Source organism: Equus przewalskii, chromosome 32, assembly GCF_037783145.1.
Source record: "Equus przewalskii isolate Varuska chromosome 32, EquPr2, whole genome shotgun sequence".
In the NCBI taxonomy this organism is placed as follows: domain Eukaryota; kingdom Metazoa; phylum Chordata; class Mammalia; order Perissodactyla; family Equidae; genus Equus; species Equus przewalskii.
Genome location: NC_091862.1, coordinates 10,114,973 through 10,137,214, shown reverse-complemented (window position 1 = coordinate 10,137,214; position 22,242 = coordinate 10,114,973). Strand labels below are relative to the sequence as shown.

At 42.5% G+C, this 22,242-nt stretch overlaps 1 protein-coding gene across 7 annotated transcripts in view; it reads left to right on the top strand.

Moving 5' to 3' along the window:
* SNX9 (sorting nexin 9) overlaps nt 1-22,242 on the top strand; it is a 104,319-nt gene that overhangs the window by 9,953 nt on the left and 72,124 nt on the right. Inside the window, exon 1 of one of the 7 annotated variants that reach the window (XM_070603089.1) lies at nt 18,728-18,972. The exons of 5 other annotated variants lie outside the window; for them this stretch is intronic. The gene's annotated coding sequence lies outside the window, so the exon portion shown is untranslated. Of the gene's footprint in view, nt 1-18,727; nt 18,973-22,242 lie in introns of those variants that run through there. One more of the 7 variants, XM_070603092.1, reaches the window with a different exon arrangement.

Below are 22,242 nucleotides of genomic sequence, written 5' to 3'. Positions count from 1 at the left end.
TTCTGTCTAATTGGGTTCAAGTGATGCTGAAAGTCAAGAGATTGGTAAATTCTCAAAAGCTGTTTAGTTTCTCATCAACTTGTGGTTTTCAGTAACTTTGCAGTGCCCTATTGATTGGTCATTTGTATTGTGTGCACAACGACTTGACACTGTTGGGGTCACTGGTGGTGAGGTGACTGGCCAGTTAGCCGGAAAGCATGCCTACGATTTTGTATGTCATTGTGGTTCACAGTAGTCAGTCCACATTTATTTGCTTTGTATCAGATGTTCCCAAAGTGCCTGTGTAATGATAAGAATTTTTAGTTCACTGGGGGGGATTACTGTATAAAATACTCTTGTTTGTAATTATTTTATAATTCAGATAATCTGATCTTTGTGTAAATCCAGTTTTTATCTTATTCCTGTGGTGTGCACCTGCACTTAATTTTGATGACTTTGAATTTCATCACAGTGAACTTTCCTCTTTGCCCACTTAGACGCCTCAAAGGAGTGAAATAGAACCAAATATAATTGCTAAAAATAGAATATAATTGAAAATTAACGGGATAGTAACAGAGCAGATTAGGCCCAAATAAAGAAAGAATAGTGACCTGAAGCCAAAGAAAGAAGAGCTTGAGAAAAGAATGGGGATAGTCCTCAAGTGGAGAAACCGCCCTTGGAATAATTAAATTGATTGTTCTAGGACTGACGTATGGATGAAGGCAGAGGTGTACACCGCCGTAGAAAGGAGCCTCATGATTGAGAGGCTGGCTGTGTGCACGCCACTTGCCTGTGCACTCAGGAAGAATTTACGTGTGTCTAGGAAGAACAGTGCAGGAAAATACTGTGAAGTCCTTGTTGGCATTTACACCATTCAGAGTCTTTTTGTTGGATCCATAAACAGCATATGCTCTTAGTTATGGAATACTATTCATTTTCACTGGCTGTGGGTAACGTTAGATTATCATCATACATAAATATCAAAGGATATTTACAGGAAATTTTAAGTGTGCTACCAAAAATTGAAAGCATGTTTCTTTTCATTTAACAGTCTCTCTCCAGAACTTATAAACCCTGTAAGTGAACAATGCATGCGCATTTTCCTACTCTCAAACAGTTTATCATTTAATGGGGGGGAACAGACACTTTCATCTCTTCAGTTAAGTTTAGTTGCTGTGGCAGAAGTATGTGCAGTGTACAGTGATGGCAAAGTATTTGGAGTCATGAATTGATGTCAATAAAGAGGCCACAGTTGGAAAATTTTATGTAAAAAAAAATAAACACTAGCTAAATACTCCAACGTGCGTTAGTGCTAATGTGGAAGAGGATCATTTCTCTCCTTGAGTAGAGTAGGGAGTGGTGTCAAATAAATGAAGATGGCTCCAGTTTGAGGTCTCCTAAAGAGTTCTTCCTTATAATGACTGCCCTCGCAGGCTGGGAAGTACATTTCAAAGAAGGCGTACGTTTCCAGTCTCCCTGTCGTGATCTAATATTTTATCTGGGGCTGGTCACACTCAGCCGCTTTCAGGAGCCAGTGAGCACCACGTGCAGAGTCTGTTTCTCTGGCACGGCTCGTTCTAAATCCCTGTGGCCGTGGACGTAGTGTCTCAGAATGGTTAAAACAGATCTGCTCCTTTTGCTTTGCAGCTTAGTGGTTTAGTTAAAATGTTTGGAGTATTTTCTGTGCCTGGTTGGAAAAATCCAGAGTTCATTCTAGATTGGAGATTCCCAGCTGGGGAGCTTTCAGGGGATCTTTAGATCTAAATGAGCAAAAACATTGTCACAGACTGTGTATCGTACTTCTTCACAGTTGCAGTTAAAATTCACAGTTGTTTTAAAAATATATGTAGATTATTAATAAAACATGGATACATTTAAAAATGCTAATGACTTCATAGTATCTTTTTGGTATTAAGTATTTCTAATGAATTGTACTTTTGTATAATTACTATTGTTTATGGGGCAACGTGTATGTAATGAATTAATTTTGAGGTTGTTGGCATTCCTCTATGATTCATGGTAGCTGTGACATAAAAGCGCATTTCCCTTATTACTGTTTGATTTCCCTTGAGTTTTACATTTAGAAGAGAAATTCTGTTGTGTCTTCTATTAGAGATGCAGTGAATGAGTGAAATCAGTTTTATGTGATGATGAAGTTTATTTCAATGCAGTAGTGGTGGAATGGCATGGAGATTGGGAGTCTGGGATCAAATCCAGCCACGTTACTTTGGAAAGTTACTTAGTGCTTCACTTTTCTCATCTGCAAAATATAAGTAATAATATGAACTTGAGTGTGAATTCCATTGCACAATCCGGATGGGCAAAAAAAATAGAACTTTATTTTTCTGTAATAATTTACAACAGCTTCTGTCCCCATCCTGCTGGGAAGTGGACCTGTATGTTCAGTTCGCACGCGGCCTCCTCTTGCCCAGGGTTAGGTTTGCTTTGAGGGCAGAGAGAGTTACATCATGCCCCGGGGGCGCACCCCGGCTAGCCCTCAGTCCCTCTGCATAGAGGTGTCGCTTGCTCCTGTGGTCCTCACCCCTCGGTGTGGTGGTTCCCTCCTCCACTGCTTCCTTGCTGTCACCATGCCCTGGAGGGACCCGCATCTCTGCAGCGCTGGAGAGACTTTCTACCCTGATGCAGTCAAGCGCTATTTTCCCTCCAGTCCACTTGTTGTTTCATTGCGGTCTGGCACCAGGGGGTGATGGTTCTATCTCCAGGTCTCACCACTGTCTCTAGACTCTGCTGTGTACTCCCCACTCTCTTTTCCGCAGCCCGGGTCATCTTTTCCAGGCTTTGAGGGTGGAGGCGGGGGTGGGAGAAACGAGGTGGGGCTTTGTCTCTCCTTTGCAGCATTTCTCACAGATGTTTCCCACTGAAGCTCAGAGTCCTTCTCTTCTGAGGGCCTTGGGACCCACAGCTGGGCAGACTGTGTTGTCCTGCTGCATCGTATCCCTCTCCTGAGGCAGGGGCCCAGGGGGCACTGCTGGTGTGGGTCAGGGTTGGGGGTGGGGGAGGGATAAGGGAAAAAAAGCCCTAAAGGTGAAAAAACAACGTTTCAAAAATACTGTCTGTACCACATTATCTCAAGAATTAAGTAAAAATTTATGGAAAGGGCTTACCAAAGGATAGTTGTTATGGTTGGGTAATCTTATTCAAATTATTGTAAAAATAAACTGTCAACTAGGATCTGACAGACGCCAAGGTCTAGGTCTGCCTTAACTGTATTCGGGGAGCTGAACCAAGTGTTTCTGGTTTCCAGTTACTCTTGTGGAGGTGATGAACTTTTCTATCTGCTGCTTCTTTATCCAAAACTTTGTTAACCCAGTTTCCCGTTGTCTGGGTTTCTGGCAATTTGAGTTTGGTTCTTTTTATCACTGCCTCAGTGTGCCTTGTTAATTCTGGTAAACTACCTTTCAGACATCCAAACGAGATAAAAACATTCCAAAAACAGTGTTGGAGGCATAGAAGACAGACGTATGAATGAGGTTCCGAAGCGCATTGGCATTACTAGAAAATCTGATGTGATACCACTGCGTGTGTTCAGCAGATCCGTTCACTAAGTTCACAGAGAGCAGCTCTCATTGGATCCTCACAGTGTGCCATCATCATGTTATTTTGTTCCTTCAGTAAATTGTTGAGCATCTACTATGGGACAGAAACTGCTGAAGCATTAGGAACACAGCATTAAAGAAAATAGTCTAAGATCCCTGTACTCAGGCAAAAATCCCTGCTCGCAGGGCCCTTGTCGTCTAGTGAAGGAGCTGGCAATAAACAAGGTCATAAGGAGAAAAAGAAGGTGAGGAGAAACACACAGCTGGGAAGGAGGAGAGAACGTGTGACGGGGTGTGTGCTGCTTGCATGCGCACAATGCTAGATGGGGTGACCGGTCACTGGGAAGGTGACCCTCAACTCAAGGCCTGAAGAAGGGAGGGAGCTCGCCATTTGGACCTCTAAGGAAAGAGCATTGCCCTCAGGCGGGAGCATGCCTAGAAGTCAGTGTGGCTGCGCAGAGCGGAGCTGGAGGGAGCCCCCAGGAAGAGTGGCATCGTCCCCCAGGTCCTAGAGTTCTGGGGGATGAGGGCTTGGCATTTTTTCTGAATGAGATTTGAAACCACTAGGTTTCAACACCTAAGATGACTTTTTCCTTTCTTTCTTGTTTTTTTTTTTTAAAGAGTTGAGCTTGCCTTTATTGACCAAAGCTAACTTCAGGGAGTTAACACTCTGTTATTTTTATATTGAAGTTGAGTCTTACTTTATCCCTTCTTGAAGCTTAATTGATTGGATCTAGTTAAAGTCACTCTAGGAAAATCCTGTGCTCCATTTAAGCCAGTGAGTGAGAAAGCTACAGAACGATTGATAGGTTATCCTTTTATATAGGAGGAATCTCCCAGTCAAGTCAGTTGAAAAGAATTTTTAAATGAAATTTAAAAAATCTCTAACATACTGAATTTTAGGTTCTGTCTGACAGAAAGTTTCAGATCGTGTCACCTGGATATACTGAAAGTAAATACAGACACCCATCAGACCATTTCCCCCTTTGGGCTGTAAAATAGTGGGATTGGCTGTCATCATCCTATTGACTTGACCGGTGTTCGTCTGGACTGTAAGTAAAATATGTCCAAACTGGCAGATTTTGAGCAGATATAAAAGTATTTATAACCAGTTACAGCCCACTACGTTCCTTTCCTAATTGGACTCGCTGCTGAAGCAGTTTCTTGAGTAAACTTTCTGAAGCCTCAGCAATTTCGAGAACAGCAGTGTAAGAAAGCAACCGGAACACTGAGAATGGGGTCAGAATGTTCTCACGGGCTTAGAAGAAATGGCATCAACCTGGCTTAGGATTTTCAGATTCCATGCGTCTTCATTTTCCTGGTTCCATTAAGTGATTTTTTTTTTGGTATGAAATATATTACTGAAATTTCATACTATTTGCACTTAAGAACTCCATGCCTGTGAGTTTTTAGGGTATTATCTAAACAGTTTGGCATGATTCAGTATTCTTTATTTTAACTTTTTATTTATAAAATTTCCAAACGTAGGCAAAAATAGAATATGTGGTGAACCCACTGTTTACTCATCGTCAGCCCCAGCAATTAACAACTCCTGGCCAAACTTGTTTCCTCTAAACTTCCTTCCTCCTTTTCCCCTTCCTTTGTTATTTTGAAGCAAATTTCACGCATACTATTTCATGATAAATATTTCTGTATGTACCTCCCAAAATAAGACTTTTTAAGAACACAGTAATTCCTATCACATTTAAAAATTAAGAATAAATCCTTAATATCTTGAAATCGCCAGTCTGATGGTATATGGTGTAAACATATTCGTAAATTAATAGTTTGCTGTATTTTTGTGGCTTGATATGCGTTAAGGTAAGGACAGTGCCATCTAGTTCGGCCAGATGCTTTGGTGATGATACTTAAAACTGTCATTGCTTGGCATTTGTATGAATCTGCCAGTGTTCATTTAGAACGGATTTTGCCATCGGTAGAGTGGCTACAGCTAACATCCCCAGAGGTTTTAGGATGTGTTATGTTGCTGTCTGCTTGTCATCTCACTGCACTTAACACAATCCTCAACAGACAAGGCGCTCCTAAGCTGGCAACAGGAGGATGCTTAGAACTAGAAGTGAAGAGAATGGGATTATTTGCATCTGTTACATCAGAGGTGACCAAGACATGGCCTGACCTTTCACCTCCAGATGTTAACTGTAGTTGGCTAAAAAGTTGATGAAAATAACAGTTGAAAAGGAAATACCATCTTTTTTTAATTTGAAGTACATAAATATACATTTATTCACCAATCCTTTGATGGAAAGACAAGGTCTTGTCTTTGATTCTGTTCCTCTGACTGGAGTTGTAAGTGATCCATCGTGAATGATAGAATGCATTGCCTCTGGCTTCCATTTTTAGTTTCTTTTAAAGAGCTTAGAGAATTTAAAAACAGTTTCAAAGCATTGTGAATATAGAATCTTAGATTATAAAAATTCTTTCCCATATGTCTTAACTGTTGTCTCAACTACACTGAACTTTGACAGTAAACTTTTCAGCAACTTATGTTTTATCAAGGCTCCTGAAAACATTCAACTTAATTTTCTTAGAAACAATTACTCTTTTCCACTGTCGTTTCATTAGCTTATGTAATAATTCAATTGCTTGGCTACAACTATAAGTACAACTGACATAAACGAGTTTGAGAACCATCTTGGTAATCATGTGATGATTCAACTGGTGGGATCAGAGTTGCCGCTGGATATTAGACAGTGGCTAAATGAAGAGTTCAACATGCCACGTGTTTTATACGGAGCTCAGAGAGCGTCAGTAATTGGGTAGATTGGCCACATGCCATACAGGCTGCATGATACTCTCCTATTAATGAGTCAGATTGTTGTGATTTGTGGCTAGTTCCCTGGGATTGCTTAGGTTAGAGTCTGGTTCTCGCAGGCCCCTCAGGCTTTGAGGAGAGTTGATGATGGGTGGTGAATTCAGTATTCTTTCCTCACTATTTTAACTTGATCAACTGCCTTTAGTAAATCGGTATCCTTGTGCCATATCATGATTTAAACAATTATCTAAAAAACAGCAAAATGTAGTTTACTTAAGTAATCTATCATTTTTGTTTTACAAAAGAAAATGGGATCATAGCTCTTTAAATTTAGAGGCTCCTACAAGGATGGGGAGCTTAATAGTTACAGTATCTGCAGTAGTCTTTCCTTCTACCCTAGAAGTAGGGGAAGACTTCCTCCTATGAAAAGATATATTCTGCTGGTGGCGATGGGACACAATCTTTCTTGGCATTTCAATTTAGCCTATTTTCAGTGCTTATTTATAATTTGAAACTAAATGAACTAGGTTTATCATGGAGGATATAAAAGAAGACAGACATGGTCTCTGTCCTTGAGGCCTTCGTGATTTTAGTGTTTTAAAAAACAACTATACAAGACCACATTCGATAGGAAGATGAAAGACACTGACCAAGTCGTTAAGGCTCAGGATACCCTCTCCCCTACTTTCTCGGATTTGTTCCCTCGCTGCCAACGCCTCCTTCCCTGCCCACAAATAAGATCTCTGCCCACTGTGCTGCCATTCTCCTGGTACAGTCTCTCTATTACACCACATTCTTTTGTAACTTTGTCTCTTTTCCCATCAGCCTTTGAGGGCAATGGCTCTTCCTTGTTTTCCTATCCTCGTAGAGTGATCAGTAGTAGACACTCAGTAGACGAGTTTTCGAGTAGGAGCTGGGAGCCACCTGGTATCCTGGAAAGGCCCAGGCTCTACCACGAGACAGTCCTGGGTTGCAGCCTCAGCTTCACTGCTTTCTAGCTCTGTGATCGTAGGCAAATTAGTCACTCTGGGCTATGGTTCCTCATCTGTAATTATGCCAGAGCCTATCATATCCTTTAGAGGGATGTTAAACTTCTTATAATGTGCAGGAGAGTTCCAAAAGAAAGAATATAAAAAACTGTCCTCCTGTTGCCTTGATGTGAATTGTGTCACCGTGAGAAACATTGGCCCAGGCTCATCAGGCCTAGGTCTGTCCCCAGAGCTGGACGTGGGGTTACCTTACCTGACTCACAAGAGGGAGGGATGAAAACCTGAACAAGATGGGGGTGGGGGTCCAGTAAAGAGGGAAGAGGAGGGCCTGAATGTGTGAGCATCTACACTGTGGCTGCCAATGGTGGCTTCCTGGGTGGGAGAAGAGAGTGCTGTGGGAGGGGGTTTGGTGTTGTGGAGGAGGAGATGGGGTTAGATTTTTAGGGTGGGGTTAGATTTTGGGCGATCTTGCCAGGGAAATGAATCTGAACTTGATCCTAGGTAAGAAGTTATTGATGTGTGTTTCTCAAGAGAGCCTCCAGCAGCAGTGTGCGGAGTTGACTGGAAGAGAGGAGAGGTGGCCGGAAGATCAGTTCAGGGGCCAGGATGGCTCCAGGGTAGCTGACATCACAGAAGCTGGAGGGCAAGGAACTGGATTAAAATTCCAGTTTTTCCGTTTGTCGGTCCTTCTGCCTCAAGGCAGGTTAGTCGAGGTGTGTAATTGGTTTGAGCTGCTGTTTCTTCTGTAAAACTGAGTAACGCCAGGGGCTGGCCCCGTGGCCGAGTGGTTAAGTTCGCGCACTCCGCTGCAGGCGGCCCAGTGTTTCGTTGGTTCGAATCCTGGGCGCGGACATGGCACTGCTCATCAGACCACGCTGAGGCAGCGTCTCACATGCCACAACTAGAAGAACCCACAACGAAGAATACACAACTATGTACCGGGGGGCTTTGGGGACAAAAAGGAAAAAATAAAATCTTTAAAAAAAAAAAACAAAAAAAAACTGAGTAACGCCACCATCCCAGGATTGTTTTGAAAATAAGTCTGGACCTGGGTGAAGTGCCTCATGCCTGGAGACGTTAGTTCATCCTCCCTCACTTTCCTCATCTGCTCAGATTTCCCTTTTTGTGCTGTTTGTTAGTTTGCGGGAAGGGTCAGCTGGAAGAGGAAAAGAGGGTGCTGGCGCAAACCTGGGCAGAGGCACATTTCGTGCCCCGTAGGTGTGTAGTTAGGCCGCCACCAAGGAGCTCTTCCAGCTTCTCAGTCTTCACACGTGACGAATCCCTCATTCGGTAATCTTTGCCCCTCTCTTGGTTGCTGTTTGGTCTAAATCTCTTCATCTGAACCACCGTGATTCATTCTTCCATCTTTGGTACAATAAACTTAGCCGCTCAAATTGTGTTTTGTTTTGTGACTTACTTCTCTCTGGCAGTCTTGTTTTACTAGATCTTGAACCTTACACCTGTGATACAGTTAATCCAGCTGTAGTTCTGTGGTGAGTTTTATATCAACTGTGAGAATCTAGAAGAGGAATCGCCCTAAAGAGAAACCGCTGTTAAAAATAAATCACAGTTAAGAGTGCCGGCGTTCCTCCAAGCGTGAGTTCGAAGCTGACACCCGTATTCCTCATGTAACCCAGTTGTATGTGTATTTATGTCGATGACCTTAAAGAGAAGCAACGTTTTGAGTAGTTTAATTTTAAACATCTGTACATTTCACTTTAGTGGTGTTCTTTAGATACATTAATGTAAGATATTTAACTTACGTTCTTTAAACAGGCCCAAAGGGCCTTGCAGGTCATGTAGTCTAACCCCATCATTTTTCATGTGTGAAAGCTGAGGCCTCGGAAATAAATATCCAATGGCTTTTACCTTCTACAGTAATTCATGGTTATGATGGAGACCCTGAGGCATTAAGAAGAATCTTTTCTTGATGAATTATACTTTCAGTGTAATCTTTTTTTGAAACCAGGTAAATGTGTGATACTTAGAAAAGAAGGACCATGAAAAATGGTTAATCATATATTCTTGAGGAGTTTTCTAAGTAAAGAAAAATTTGTTTTTAATTTCCTCCCTGTTGATTATTGAGCTTTAGGATAGACGGCAAACAGGCTGCCAGGAGGGCAGTGCTGAGAAGGGCTGAAGCCAGGTACAAACTGTGCTCATAGATGAGTGGTTCTAGCCGGGCCCAGGAATCGGGGCGCCCACCTAACATGTTACACATCTTCTCTTCTGGTTTTGGTAGCGCTTCATTCCTGTGACTTATTTTTCAGTATATTTTATTCATGGGTTTAATAAATAATATCCCCTTTTTCCTTCTCAATGCTAGTTGATTTGCATAGACACAGCAGGGGAGCCCTTCTAAAAATAAGGTGTTAATTTTAAATACTCTTTTTTGTAAAATTACCTTTGTCTTGTTTGACCTCTGACTTGTGTTTTTCCACTTAGCTTTACCCAGCGCGCTTTATCCAGGCTTTGCGGTGGCTGTCCCTCTTGCCATGCCTAGCCTCGGGCCTCCCCTATCCCTGCTCTTCACAAGCCGGCTTTTCAGAGTGACCTTCCCAGCCACATTATTTAATGTGGCCCTCCACCAGCCGCTTACTTATCACATCACTCACTCATTTCTTTAGTCGCACCTGCCACCGCCTGGAATTACCTTGCAAGTCGAGCGGCTGTCTCCTCCTAAAACCAGCGCTTCTGAGGGAGGTAGACACCTTGCTATGCTTTTCACCACTGTACCACCTCGGATGGAGCCGGCAGGAGTGACCGCCTTCCATATTTGTTGACAAAATGAATGCCTGTCCACCACCCAGCTTCAGTCTGGTATCCGGCATCAGCCTCAGCAGCCACAGAGCATCCGTGAGAATGCAGACTTTTGAAATTCCTGCTGATGGCTTTAAGCAGGAAAGCCTAGGATATTGGGGGGAAATTCCTCCCCAGAATCATGGTAGGGATTTAGGAAAAGTATAATTAAGAAATGTTTGGGGGGCCGGCTCCGTGGCCGAGTGGTTAAGTTCTCGCGCTCCACTGCGGTGGCCCAGGGTTCGGATCCTGGGCGCGGACATGGCACTGCTTGTCAGGCCACATTGAGGCGGCGTCCCACATCCCACAACTAGAAGGACCTGCAACTAAGATATACAACTGTGTACGGGGGGGTTGGGGAGATAAAGCAGGAAAAAAAAAAAAAGATTGGCAACAGTTGTTAGCCCAGGTGCCAATCTTTAGGGGAAGAAAAAGGAAGATTGGCAACAGTTGTTAGCCCAGGTGCCAATCTTTGGGGGGAAAAAAGGAAGATTGGCAACAGTTGTTAGCCCAGGTGCCAATCTTTAAAAAAAAAATGTTTGGGATAAGCATTGGCATTTTGGAAAATGAAGTTTACTTTGTAAACCTGAGACACTTAGGTTGCCTGTTAAAGCATTGGTTTTTGGTTCTTTTAGCTTGGGCGTTAAACCTAGACTAAAGAAAGTTTTTCATCTCAAGAAAATGGCACTTTCTATTACTTCAAAATTGAAACAGCAAGATGAAATTTACTTGGAAATGGAGTGAATTCATTAGCTTGAATGCCTAAGCACCTGTTAGGTAGTGGCTATCGTGCTGGGTGGTGAAGAGATTAATCATTCATTCAATCAGTCATTCATTCATTTGAGTGACTGCTGTGTCAGGTACTGGGCTGGACAAGATAGAGAAGGAACTTAGAATTTAGTAGAGAGTGCACCACAAGCAAACAAGCAAAACTAATAGCGTAAATACAACGATGGGGGAATATAGCGCAGGCCCAAAGGCAGTCTGCAGGAGAGACGCTCACCAGGTTTGGAGGTCCCAGATTGCTTCCCACAGTGAAATCTAAGCTGGGACCCGAGAGATGAGGAGGATTTGGTCAGGCAAAGAAGGAAGAAGGCATGTACGGGTTTGGGATCCATCAGTATAAAGATGGCCACTGAAGTTGTCAGGGCGCCTGTGATCCAGGGAGAGTGTATCAAGAGCATTTATAGTGTGGCCTGTGTCCACAAAGCAGCCTGAGAAAGGACAGGAGACAGACGGGGGAGGAAAAGCAGAAGAGGGCGGGGGCGGCAAAGCCAAGGGAGGAGAGTGCTCCAAGAAGGACGAAGTGGACAGCAGTGTCCAGTGCAGCGAGGGGGAGAAGCGAGCTGAGGGCCAGCAGGCTCCCCTGGCTTTCTTAGGAAGGGGGCTGGTGTCCTTGGCCAGAGCCGTTCCGTTGTGTGACTGGGGCGGAGCTGGGCCACTGTGGGTCCCAGGCGAGGAGCAGATGAGGTAGACACGATGACCGTGGCCAGCTTTTCTCACGTTTCTGTTTCTTAAGAGTAAGAGAAAGCATGGGGCACAGCGGTCTTTGGGGTTGGGGAGGACTTTTTCTTTGTAAAGATGTGACACATGTGGGTGGTTTAAATGCTAATGGGAAGAAGAGTGCAGAGAAGTTTAAAATCCTGGATAGTGAGAAAGCCTCGGGGGCTGAGTGGTCCCTCTGTCACTGAGTGGGTGCATGAAGGTTACCTTCCTGCTTTGCTGAGGGAGTTTTCTCATGGCCTCTCCTTCCTTCCTTTCTTTCCTTTTTGAAGTTAGAGCTAAGGTCGTGTGCTTACATGTAACCCCCAAAAGTGCCCTCAAGCAAAAGTTTGGAAGTGGTTTTTCAGCGTTAAGCTCATCTGTTTCATAATGCTTGGTGATTGTAGATTTAAAGTATTTTACTTTTCTTTTAAGGCTTCTGGCAGACCACTTTTGAGAGCATATGCTTGTTCCTATGGCTTGTCAACCCAGAGGACTGCTGGCTGCTGGTGGCTGTGAATGTGTTTGAGTGTCCCAACTGTCAGCTACAGAAGGCTAAATCTGTAGAAGGAAGAAAAGTGCAATTAGGGTACAACCCCCCGCCCCCAACAATTGGGCATTTTTATTTATTTGTATGGTCTTCTAAAAATTGTGGTAAAATGTACATAACATAAAATTTACCATTTTAACCATTTTTTAGATGTACAATTCATTGACATTAAATATATTCACAATGTTGTCTAATCATCTCCTCTATTTCTATTTCTGAAACTTTTCATCATCCCAAATAGAAACTCTGTCTTGTTACTGATAACTCAGTATTCCCTGCCCCTAGCCCATGGTAACTTCTCTACTTTCTGTCTCTGTGTATTTCCTATTCTGAGTACCTCATACAAGGGGACTCATGCAATATTTGGCCTTTTATATCTGGCTTATTTCACTTAAAATGATATTTTCTAGGTTCATCTCTGTCTCAGCATGTATCAGACTTTCGTTCCTTTTTGTGGCTGACTAATATTCCGTTGTGTTTTGTTTATTCATCTCTTGGTGGACGTGTGAGCTGCGTCCACCTTTTGGCTCTTGTGAGTAGCGCTGCTGTCAACATGGGTGTACGAGGATCCGTTTGAGTCCCGGCTTTCAGTTCTTCTGAGTGTGAACCTAGATGTGCTCTGTACCTTATGGTGATTCCACATTTAACCTTTTGAGGAGCTGCCAGACTGTTTTCCACAGTGGCTGCATTGTTTTACATTCCTGTCAACCATTCACTTTGTTTTATTTCAGCTATTTTAAAAAGTATGTCCGAATTTTACAAATACTCTAAAAGAATAGTAGTTCGAACTATTTGAAGTGGAAATTAGTTTGAATTAATGAAATAGCTGAATTACCAAACATCGAAAACTGATTTATGTTAGGTTATGACTCTCAGAAGTCACAATCCTTTTTCACTCTGCCATATATCGCCCTGATTTCTGTGACTTCTGATTTCTTTATGGTGACATTCCATTATGCTAGACTATACTGAACCAGAGTTTGCAACCATACGGCTTTTTGGTTAACCAGGGCTGCAAGTATACCTCTGGTGTCACATAATAGTATGATAGAATACTATTTATGAAATTTTTGCTTAATTTTCTATTGTTCAATCTCATCCTTTTACCAATAATCATGAATTCATGATGCTATTTATTCAATAATTTCTCTCTATAATTTAGAAAAATAACGTCTATAAGCAACCTAATGTTACTAAGCAATAATTATTTCTAAGTAAATTATCCTTCATATTGTAGTTACTCAGTAGATTTTTGTTGAACAGATTCTAAACTTTGCTTAAGAACTAGCACCCAGCTTTAGTTGCTTTGGTCTGCATTGTGTATATATCTTTTGAGTGAATACTTTTGTTTTAAGTGACCTGAGAAGCACGTAGGCTCTCGGTAAAGAAAACAAAACAAACTTTGAGCTATCTACAGTAGAAGATTACAGCCCTCCTTAGTTTCCTTGATTCTCATCAGGGTATTTTTTTTTTTTTGCTGGGGAAGATTCACCCTGAGCTAACATCTGTGCCAATCTTCCTCTGTTTTGTCTGTGGGTCGCTGATAAGTAGTGTAGGTCCATGCCCAGGAACCGAACCTGCACTGCTGAAGTGGAGCACGCCGAACTTAACCACTAGGCTGTGGGGCTGGCCCCTCATTTAATTGTTGTGTTTGCATCCTTCCAGATGTTTCTAAGATACATTTATACACAAGCGTACACATAATTTTAATAAACAAGGTCATACTGCTATTCTGTGACGTACTTTTGTCTTTCAAAATATATATCTTAAGAGCTCTTTGTACATCCTTATAGATTTACATTGGTCTTTTTAATTGCTATATCAATGTTTAATTAATTTAAAATTAATGTTTAATTTTTAATGTGTATTATAATAACTAATTTAATGTTTAATGTTAACTTGCCACAGATGATAGAATTAGTAGACATTTCTGGGTCAGCTTCCATTGCTTCCTTCTCACCTCGTTGGGGGTCCCTTTTCCTGCCTGTAACTTTTGACTGGATGCCAGGCACAGTGAACTTTACCTTTTTGGGTGCTGGATAGTTGTGTATTTTCCAGAACATTCTTGAGCTGTTTTCTGGGATGCAGTTAAGTTGCTTGGAAACAGTTTGATCCTTTTGATGCTTGCCTTTCAGCTTTGAAGGTGAGGTCAGATTAGCCTTTCGCAGGGGCTGTTTTCTCCCAAATACCGAGAAGGGTACCTGACTGAATAATCTACTCAGGCCTCGTGGAGCACATGGCCTTCCACTGTGGCTGCTGGGAGCACCACCTCTGGGTGGACTTTGGAGGTGGTTCTGTCCTCGGGCAGCTTTCCTGCACGCGTGTGCTGATCAGTTCTCAGCTGCAGACTCAGAGGGAGGTCCCTCTGCAGATCTCCGAACAGTCTCTGCAGCTCTTTCCTCGCCCCTGCTCTGGCCAGGGGACCCTCGCCCTTTTGGCCTCTTGCGAACTCCCACCTTTGAGTCCGCAGCGCGTAGAGACTGACAGGCTTTGCCTGGGTTGCCCTCCCCGCACTGTGGCCTGCAGAAAGTTCTTGGGCTCACCCCGTTTCTCCCCCTCGCTCAAGGATCACTGTCCTGTACTGCCTGCTATCCATTGCCTGAAAACTCTTGTTTCGTAGATTTTAGTGTTTAAGTTGTTTAAAGTTTGATGCACCTGATTGTCCATGTTTTGGGAAGTTGAAGTTTGGCCCCTATTTATTATGAAATTTTTGTGTACTTTCTAAAGTATGTTCTATTAAATTGACCTTTTTCCAGGGCCAGTTATCTTCAGAAAAAAAGTGCCCAGATCTCCTCCTCCTCTCCTCACGGCTCACTCTTTCCTGTCTCTTGTGTAGCCGTTGAGGAGTGACGCCTGCCTGCCTGCCTGCCTGCGTTTCCGCACACGTCCAGAGTCGGGTCGTACAGGCCTTCAGAGGGGCTGGCCCTGGGTGCTCTTAGGCATCTGTTTGATGCAGTCGCCCGGCCAGCTGGCAGAGTGATTGGGTCCTGGAGAAAAAGCTGCCTGGCCTCCCTGTGCTGCCTGAGCCTGTGTCCTGATGCGGGCCCTGCAGCAGTACTCCCGTCTGTTTGCAGCTTTCCAGCGTTTTCCTCCTTCTGCTTTTGAGTCTTCTGTCTCTTTGTACTTAAGGGGCATTTCTTATAGATAGTTTATAGTCAGGGTCTTGCTTTTTTAATCTAGTTGACAGTCTCTGTCTTTTATTTAGAGTGTTTGGACTATTTACATTTAATATAATTATTGATTTGATGTGGTTCAGGTGAACCGTCTTGCTGTTTGTTTTGTATTTGCCCCGTCGATCTTTTGTCCCCTTTTTTCCTTTTCCTGCCTTCTTTTAGATTATTTAATAGAATCACTTTTTATCTTCACCACTGGCTTATTAGCCATACAGTAGCACCCCCTTATCTGCACTTGCACTTTCCATGATTTCAGTTACCCACAGTCAACCAAAAATATTAAATAAAAAAATTCCAGAAATAAACAATTTATTAAGTTTTGAATTGTGATGAAATCTCTTGTGGTCCCACTCTGTTCCTGCCAGGATGTGAATCATCCATTTGTCCAGCATATTTGTGCTACCCACCCAATAGTCACTTAGTAGGCATCTCAGTTATCAGATCACCTATTGCACTATCACAGTGCTTGTGTTCAGTAATTTCGATGTGTGATCCTTGTTTTAATAATGACCCCAAAGCACAAGAGTAATGATGCTGGCGATTCGGATATGCCAAAGGGAAGCTGTAAAGTACTTCCTTTAAGTGAAAAGATGGAAGTTTCTGACTTAATAAGGAAAGGAAGGAATCGTATGCTGAGGTTGCTAAGGTCTACAGTAACTTTTATTGCAGTATATTATATAGTCATTCTATTGTATTATTAGTTGTTGTTAATCTCGTACTGTGCCTAATTTATAAATTAAAGTTTATCATAGGTATGTATGTATAGGAAAAAACATAGTATATATAGGACTCGGTACTATCCATAGTTTTAGGCATCCACTGGGGGTCTTGGAATGTATCACCCTTGGATGAGGGGAGACACTGCACATAAATAGATGCATCTTCCATTTCTTTTCTTTTCTTTTTTTTTTAGTGAGGAAGATTGGCCCTGAGCTAACATCTGTTGCCAATCTTCCTTATTTTTTTTTTTTCTCCCCAAAGCCCTGGTAAATAGTTGTATATCCTAGTTGTAAGTCCTTCTGCTTCTTCTATGTGGGATGCTATTGCAGCATGGCTTGATGAGCAGTGTGTAGGTCTGTGCCCGGGATCCGAACCAACAAACCCCAGGCCACCGAAGGGGAGTGCACAAACCCAACCACTATGCCACTGAGCCAGACCCACATGTTCTTTTTCTTTTACTTTCGTTCTTCCTTTTTCCCCCTCCCCCTCTTCTCCTCCCCATCCCCTTTCCTCTCTCTTCCTTTCTTTTCTTTCTATTATTGCCCTCGGGTTCACAGTATGCATTGGTGTCTTGACACATTCTAACTTTGAATAATACTATAGCACTTCATGTATAAGAACTCTGTGACAAGATACTTGTGTATTTCCCTCCTGTCCTTTGTGCTGTTTTTGTTGTACATTTTATTTCTCAAGATTATAAACGCCACAATACTGTTGTTACTCTTGTTTTAACAATTATCTTTTTAAAGTCCATTATCTATTAGGGAAATTAAACAATGAGAATTATTTTTATATAGATCACATATAATTTCTGATGCTCTTGTTTCTTTAGTGTAGATCCAGGTTTTCATCTAGTATGATTTTCCTTCTGGTTGAAGAGCTTCCTTTAACATTCCTTGTAGTCTTGGTTTGCTGGTGACAAATTCTCTCAGCTTTTGGTTGTCTGAAAGTGTATTTATATTGTCATTATCTTTCAAGGATGTTTTTACTGGCTATGGAATTCTAGGTTGATAGTTTTGGTTATTTTTCAGCACTTTAAAGATGGATTTTTAAATTTTTATTTATTTATTTTTTTGCTGAGGAAGATTTGCCCTGAGCTAACATCTGTGCTAATCTTCTTCTGTTTTGTAAATGAGTCGCTGCCACAGCATAGCTGCCACAACCTCGGCCGCTGAAGCAGAGTGCGCCAAACTTAACCACTAGGCCACAGGGCCAGCCCCTAAAGGTGGAGTTTTCCTTGTGTTGTTTGTGATGAGACGTCTGCAGTCATTCTTTGTTTCTTTGTGTGTCGTGTATCTTTGTATCATGTACTTTTGTATGTCAAAGGATTTTTTCCTTTGGCTGCTTTTAGGACTTTTCTCTTTATCGCCGATGTTCTGCAATTTAATTATGATGTCTGTTTGTGTGTTTTGTTGTATTTTGTTTTTTCTTTGTGAGATTTATTCAGCCTCTTGGATCTGTGAGTTATAGTTTTCATGAAATTGGAAAATTTTTGCCATTACATCTTCAAAAAGTTTTTTCTGTTCCACCTCCCCATCCTTCTGGGATTCCAATTACATGTATGTTAGACTGCTGATTACTGTCTCACAGGTCAGTGAGGCACTGCCCGGTGTTTTCAGCCTCTTTTATTCCTGCTAATAGTTTCTCTTGCTATTTCTTCAAGTTCACTGACCCTTTCTTCTGGAGTGTCTAATCATCTAAGTCCATCCAGTAAATTTTTTCATTTCCAAAATTGTGTTTTACAGCTGTAGTCGTTCCAATTGGTTCTTTTTTATAACATCCTTATTTTCCTTATTGTGATCATGTCTTCCTTGAAGTCCTTGAACATATTTATGTTAGCTGTTCTAAAATATCTGCCGGTTTGATTATGTCTGTCATTTCTTGGTCTGTTTCTGTTGACTGATGTTTTTATCCTGAGTTACGTTCTTCTGTTTCTTGGCTTGTCTCCTTATTTTTTATTGGCTACTAGACATTGTGTTGGCACGTTGTTAGTGTCTGGATTTTGTTGCCTTCCTTTAAACGGTGTTAAAGTGTGTTTTGGTAGGCAGTTAATTACCTGTGAATCAGTTCAAGTCTTTCAAGGCTTATTTCTGAGTTTTCTTAGAGTGAGTCTAGAGTGGCCTTATCCTGAGGCGCATTTAGCCCTCCCTGAGCCCTATTGGGATCTCGACCACGAATGCTTTGGGTGTTCAGTGAGGTTTCCCGCTCGGGCTACTCAGAACTCTGATGTCCTCCAGCTCTGCCTGCCCTCTGAGAATTGTTTCCCTCCAGCTTCTTTGCTTGGCCTTCAAGAGCCTCACCCTATTGTGTGCAGTTTTGCATTCCTGACCAGGCTCAGGTTGGCCTCTGTGCAGGTTTCTGTAGCTTGGTCTCGGAGCAGCTCCTTTCTGCTAGTCTGTCCTCAGGTTCCAGCTGCCCTAGCCTCCTGGGGTTCTGGTCTCTGTCTCTTCAACATAGCAAGACCTGTGCTTTCTGCTCGGGGCTCTCTGCTTGGGTTCTTCTCCCAGCGTTTGGGTCAGAAAATGCCTCCAGGCAGGAAGCTGGAGCCATCACAGGGCTCCCCTTGTTTGTTTCACTTCTCAGGGTCCACTGCCCTTTTGCCCAATATCTAGAAACTCTGGTTTCATGTATTTTGTCCAGTTTTCCAGCTGTATATGGTAACAGGGCAAATCTGATACCAGCTACTCCATTGTCAGTGGCTTTCTATTTGCTTTTGGTTAATTTAGTTATTTTAACCACTTGATTTTGATGTATCACTTATTTAATGTACTAGTTTTTCTCCTCTCTTTTTACTTTATTTGCTAGGAAAATGATACTGAAGTTCTGGGGCACAAGTTTATTTTTTGCCGTCTTTGCATGTAATCAGTGTTTCACAGTTTATCCGCAGGGTCTCCAAATAGCGATGCAGACTGCGCTCTAGCTTGGAACCCCGTTAGTGCCCAGCACACAGGTGAGCCCTCTGAGAATCTTTGTGTTGCTGGGGAAATACGGATTTAGGAGAAACTTCAGTCCATGGGAGGAACTTAAGGCACTGAGTGTAATAGAATATTTTGATAGGTACTTTGTGAAGACTATTTCTCTTAACTTTTATGAGATAAGGCATTTCTTTCTAAACAGAGTTGTTGGACTACTCAGTACAAAGTCATCAGTGTGGTAAAGGGCTTAAATAATACTTGCCAGTGGTCATTAGCATAAGACAAAAGGGACTAATAGCTAAAATGGGAATTGATTTTACAGGACAGTTTAATCTGGAGAAAGTTTTCAACCTCATGTGGAAAATAAATATTTCAAGGTAGTTTGTGCCATTTTGGAAACTATGCTGAGTTTGTTTTAAAGAGCTGGATGAAAATGTTGAAAATCTTCACCATATGGTCCCTGGCTATTGATTTTTTTTTTGTGGCCTTAAAGTGCTAAAAATAAAGTATTGCCATTCTCTGTTTCTCAGGTCATGTTATGTTTCAGGTGCCCCTTTTTAAGTGAGCAGAGTACATTTGGGACAAGTTCACTTGTAATTTCTCCCAAAAAAAGGCCCTTGGGGTTTCGGATGAAACGGCCCTATATTTAGAGACAGACGTCTTTATGGTTTTTACCTTTGTTCTCAGGAACAGAGCATGGTATATTGACATGGCTTTCTTCACTAAGGTTTTCATGCTTTTGATTATCTCTTCTGCTTTGTTTTTTGTTGCTGTTGGGAATATCGCCCCAATTATGGTTTTTTATTGTTATTGATTACAGAAAAGCTGTTGATTTTTGCGAGTTTGTTTTAAGGTTGGTCTCCTTAAATATTTGTCATTCTGATGTTTCCCGAATGACTGGGGTTGGGGGACTCCCTGTGGGACTGTCCTCAGCTTTGCTGGGTCCTCCCCGCCTGTGCACATGTGCCACACTTGGGGCTGGCGTGGGCCGGGGGCGACGGTTGACCCCCTCAGGTGGGTCTGGTTCTCGCACGATCTGGTGAAGTTGACTCCACCACCTGTTGTGGGAACAAGTAAGACAGTGCTCAGCTCTTTCCCTGGAACCCTGAAGCTAGTTCCAGAACTTTCAGCGGGCAGGAAAGAGGACTGTTAGGCAACAGTGTTTAGCACGTGCAGAACGTGTATATAATGTTCAGAAAACCCAAAGGTCGTGGTACCTCACATTGCCTGGGACCTTTGTGCTGTTACCATTCTGAGCGCTTTGTAATTATGACTTCATTTATCGTTTGTGTCACGAGGCGCATGCAGTTATCCTGATCTTATTCTTGAGGAATTTGAAACAGAAACTTTAAGGAATTCGACCAAGTTTTACAAGGCTGGTGACTCGGCGGAGCTGGGAGCTGAACCCATGTGCTGTGGCTCCGGAGTGAGCTCAGAATCGCATGTGGCCAATAATTACATCTCCCCCGCTCCTGGGGGGAGTCAGAAACCGTCCACACAGAGTGCTGCGGGAGGGGACCATGTGCTGGGTGGGGGTGAGTTTTCTACCAGTTGTCTCCAAGGTTTGGGATTTGGGGACTTGGAGTACGGTTTGTTTTTCAACTTTCCTGTGTTTTTTCCCTGCAATGCACATGTTACAATCAGGGAGAACAATGAAGCTGTTTTAAGTGGGGCTGGAGGTGAGGCGATTTTCTTAGCACAGCTGAGTGAGTTTTCATGCGCTCGGCTCTGGAAGTTGCACAGGGATTAGTAACCTTGCAGCTGAGAGAAGAACAAGGTGGATATTCCAGTGGGACGAGTCCTAAGAGAATAAGACATGAAATGTAGGAGGGTGTGTGTACTTTGGTTCAGATTGGTTCAGCGTGTCTGTGCAAACGCATGATGTTTTCAAGGATACTTTTAGATCTGTCAGTGCTTGTGCCCTTTGGCAAGAAAAGAGAAACATTTTTAACTCTTGTTTTTTTAACTTCAGTCTATTACTGTTGTTGTGAAAGTGCATTTATGTATATATTTATGTACAGTGAAAACAGCAGGACTCGGGATGAGAACCCCAGCAATATGGAGCCTTACAGACAGATTCTGTTTGCCTTCCCATCGTCCGTGGAGTTACACTTTGGGGCATTTTGCGCTTTGTTATAACCAGGAAAGCATTGTCTAATAAACTGTGGTATTTTCAACAGGGTTCTGAGCTGTTTTGGCAGAGATGTAAGACGGTGATTTCAATTTTTAGGTTTTTTGACTAGGCAGTAGGTTCATTAAACACACACACACTAAAAAGGTACGAAAGGGATAACACTGAATATTCTTCCGTTATTGGACTGTCTGTCCCTTCCCTCAGCCAGCCATCTCCTCTCCCCAGAGGCAGTGTCACCAAGTTCTTTTCTGTCCTTACAGAGACAGTCTGTGCGTGTACAAGCAAATGCATCTGCCCCCCTCCCAGGCTTTTTTTTGTGTGAAGAAGATTGGCCCTGCGCTCACGCCTGTTGCCCGTCTTCCTCTGTTTTGTATGTGGGTCGCCACCACAGCTTGGCTTGACAAGTGGTCTAGGTCCACACCAGGAATCCAGACCTACAAACCCTGGGCTGCTGAAGCAGAGCATGTGAACTTGACCACTGCACCACCGGGCCAGCCCCACATTTTCCCTTTTTTTGTACATAAATGGTGTACTTTGTGGTGTTTTCTCATTTAATACATATACATTAGAGATAATTCCACATCCAAAAAATAAGCAAATACTTCTTTTTTCCTGGGGTGCCCGTATTCCATTTTTTGGAGGTACCCTTCTTTACCAGGCCAAAGCAGGCCCTCCTTGTGGGCTGTCTGGTCCTCTGCTGTCGTAAGCAGTGCTGCAGCGAATGGCCTTGGATGTGTGTCGTTGCACGTACGTGAGCATTTCCAGTAGTTCTAGTATTTCCCAGGGGTGGAATTTCTGAGTAAGGGAGTGTGCGTGTTTGTGACTTTGTTTGCAACAAATTGCACCGTCGCCATCACGATATTATTATTGGAGTTTTGCTTTTGTTTTTTTTGTCAGCCTGATAGGTGAGAAATACTATTTGTTTAGTTTTGTAAGTGAGGTTCTACATTGTTAAGAGCCATTTTCCTTTTTTTCCTTACTGATTTGTGTTACCCTTTATAGAGTGGGGAACCAACCTTTAGACTGCGATGTGAATTGCATTTTTTTCCCCCAGTTTGTCATTTATTTCTTATCTTGTTTCTATTGGCTTTTGCCAGGCAAGGCAAGTATGTTTTATTTTGGGTGAAGAGAAATTTCTCCATCTCTCCCTTTTAAGGACTTTCGGGTTTTG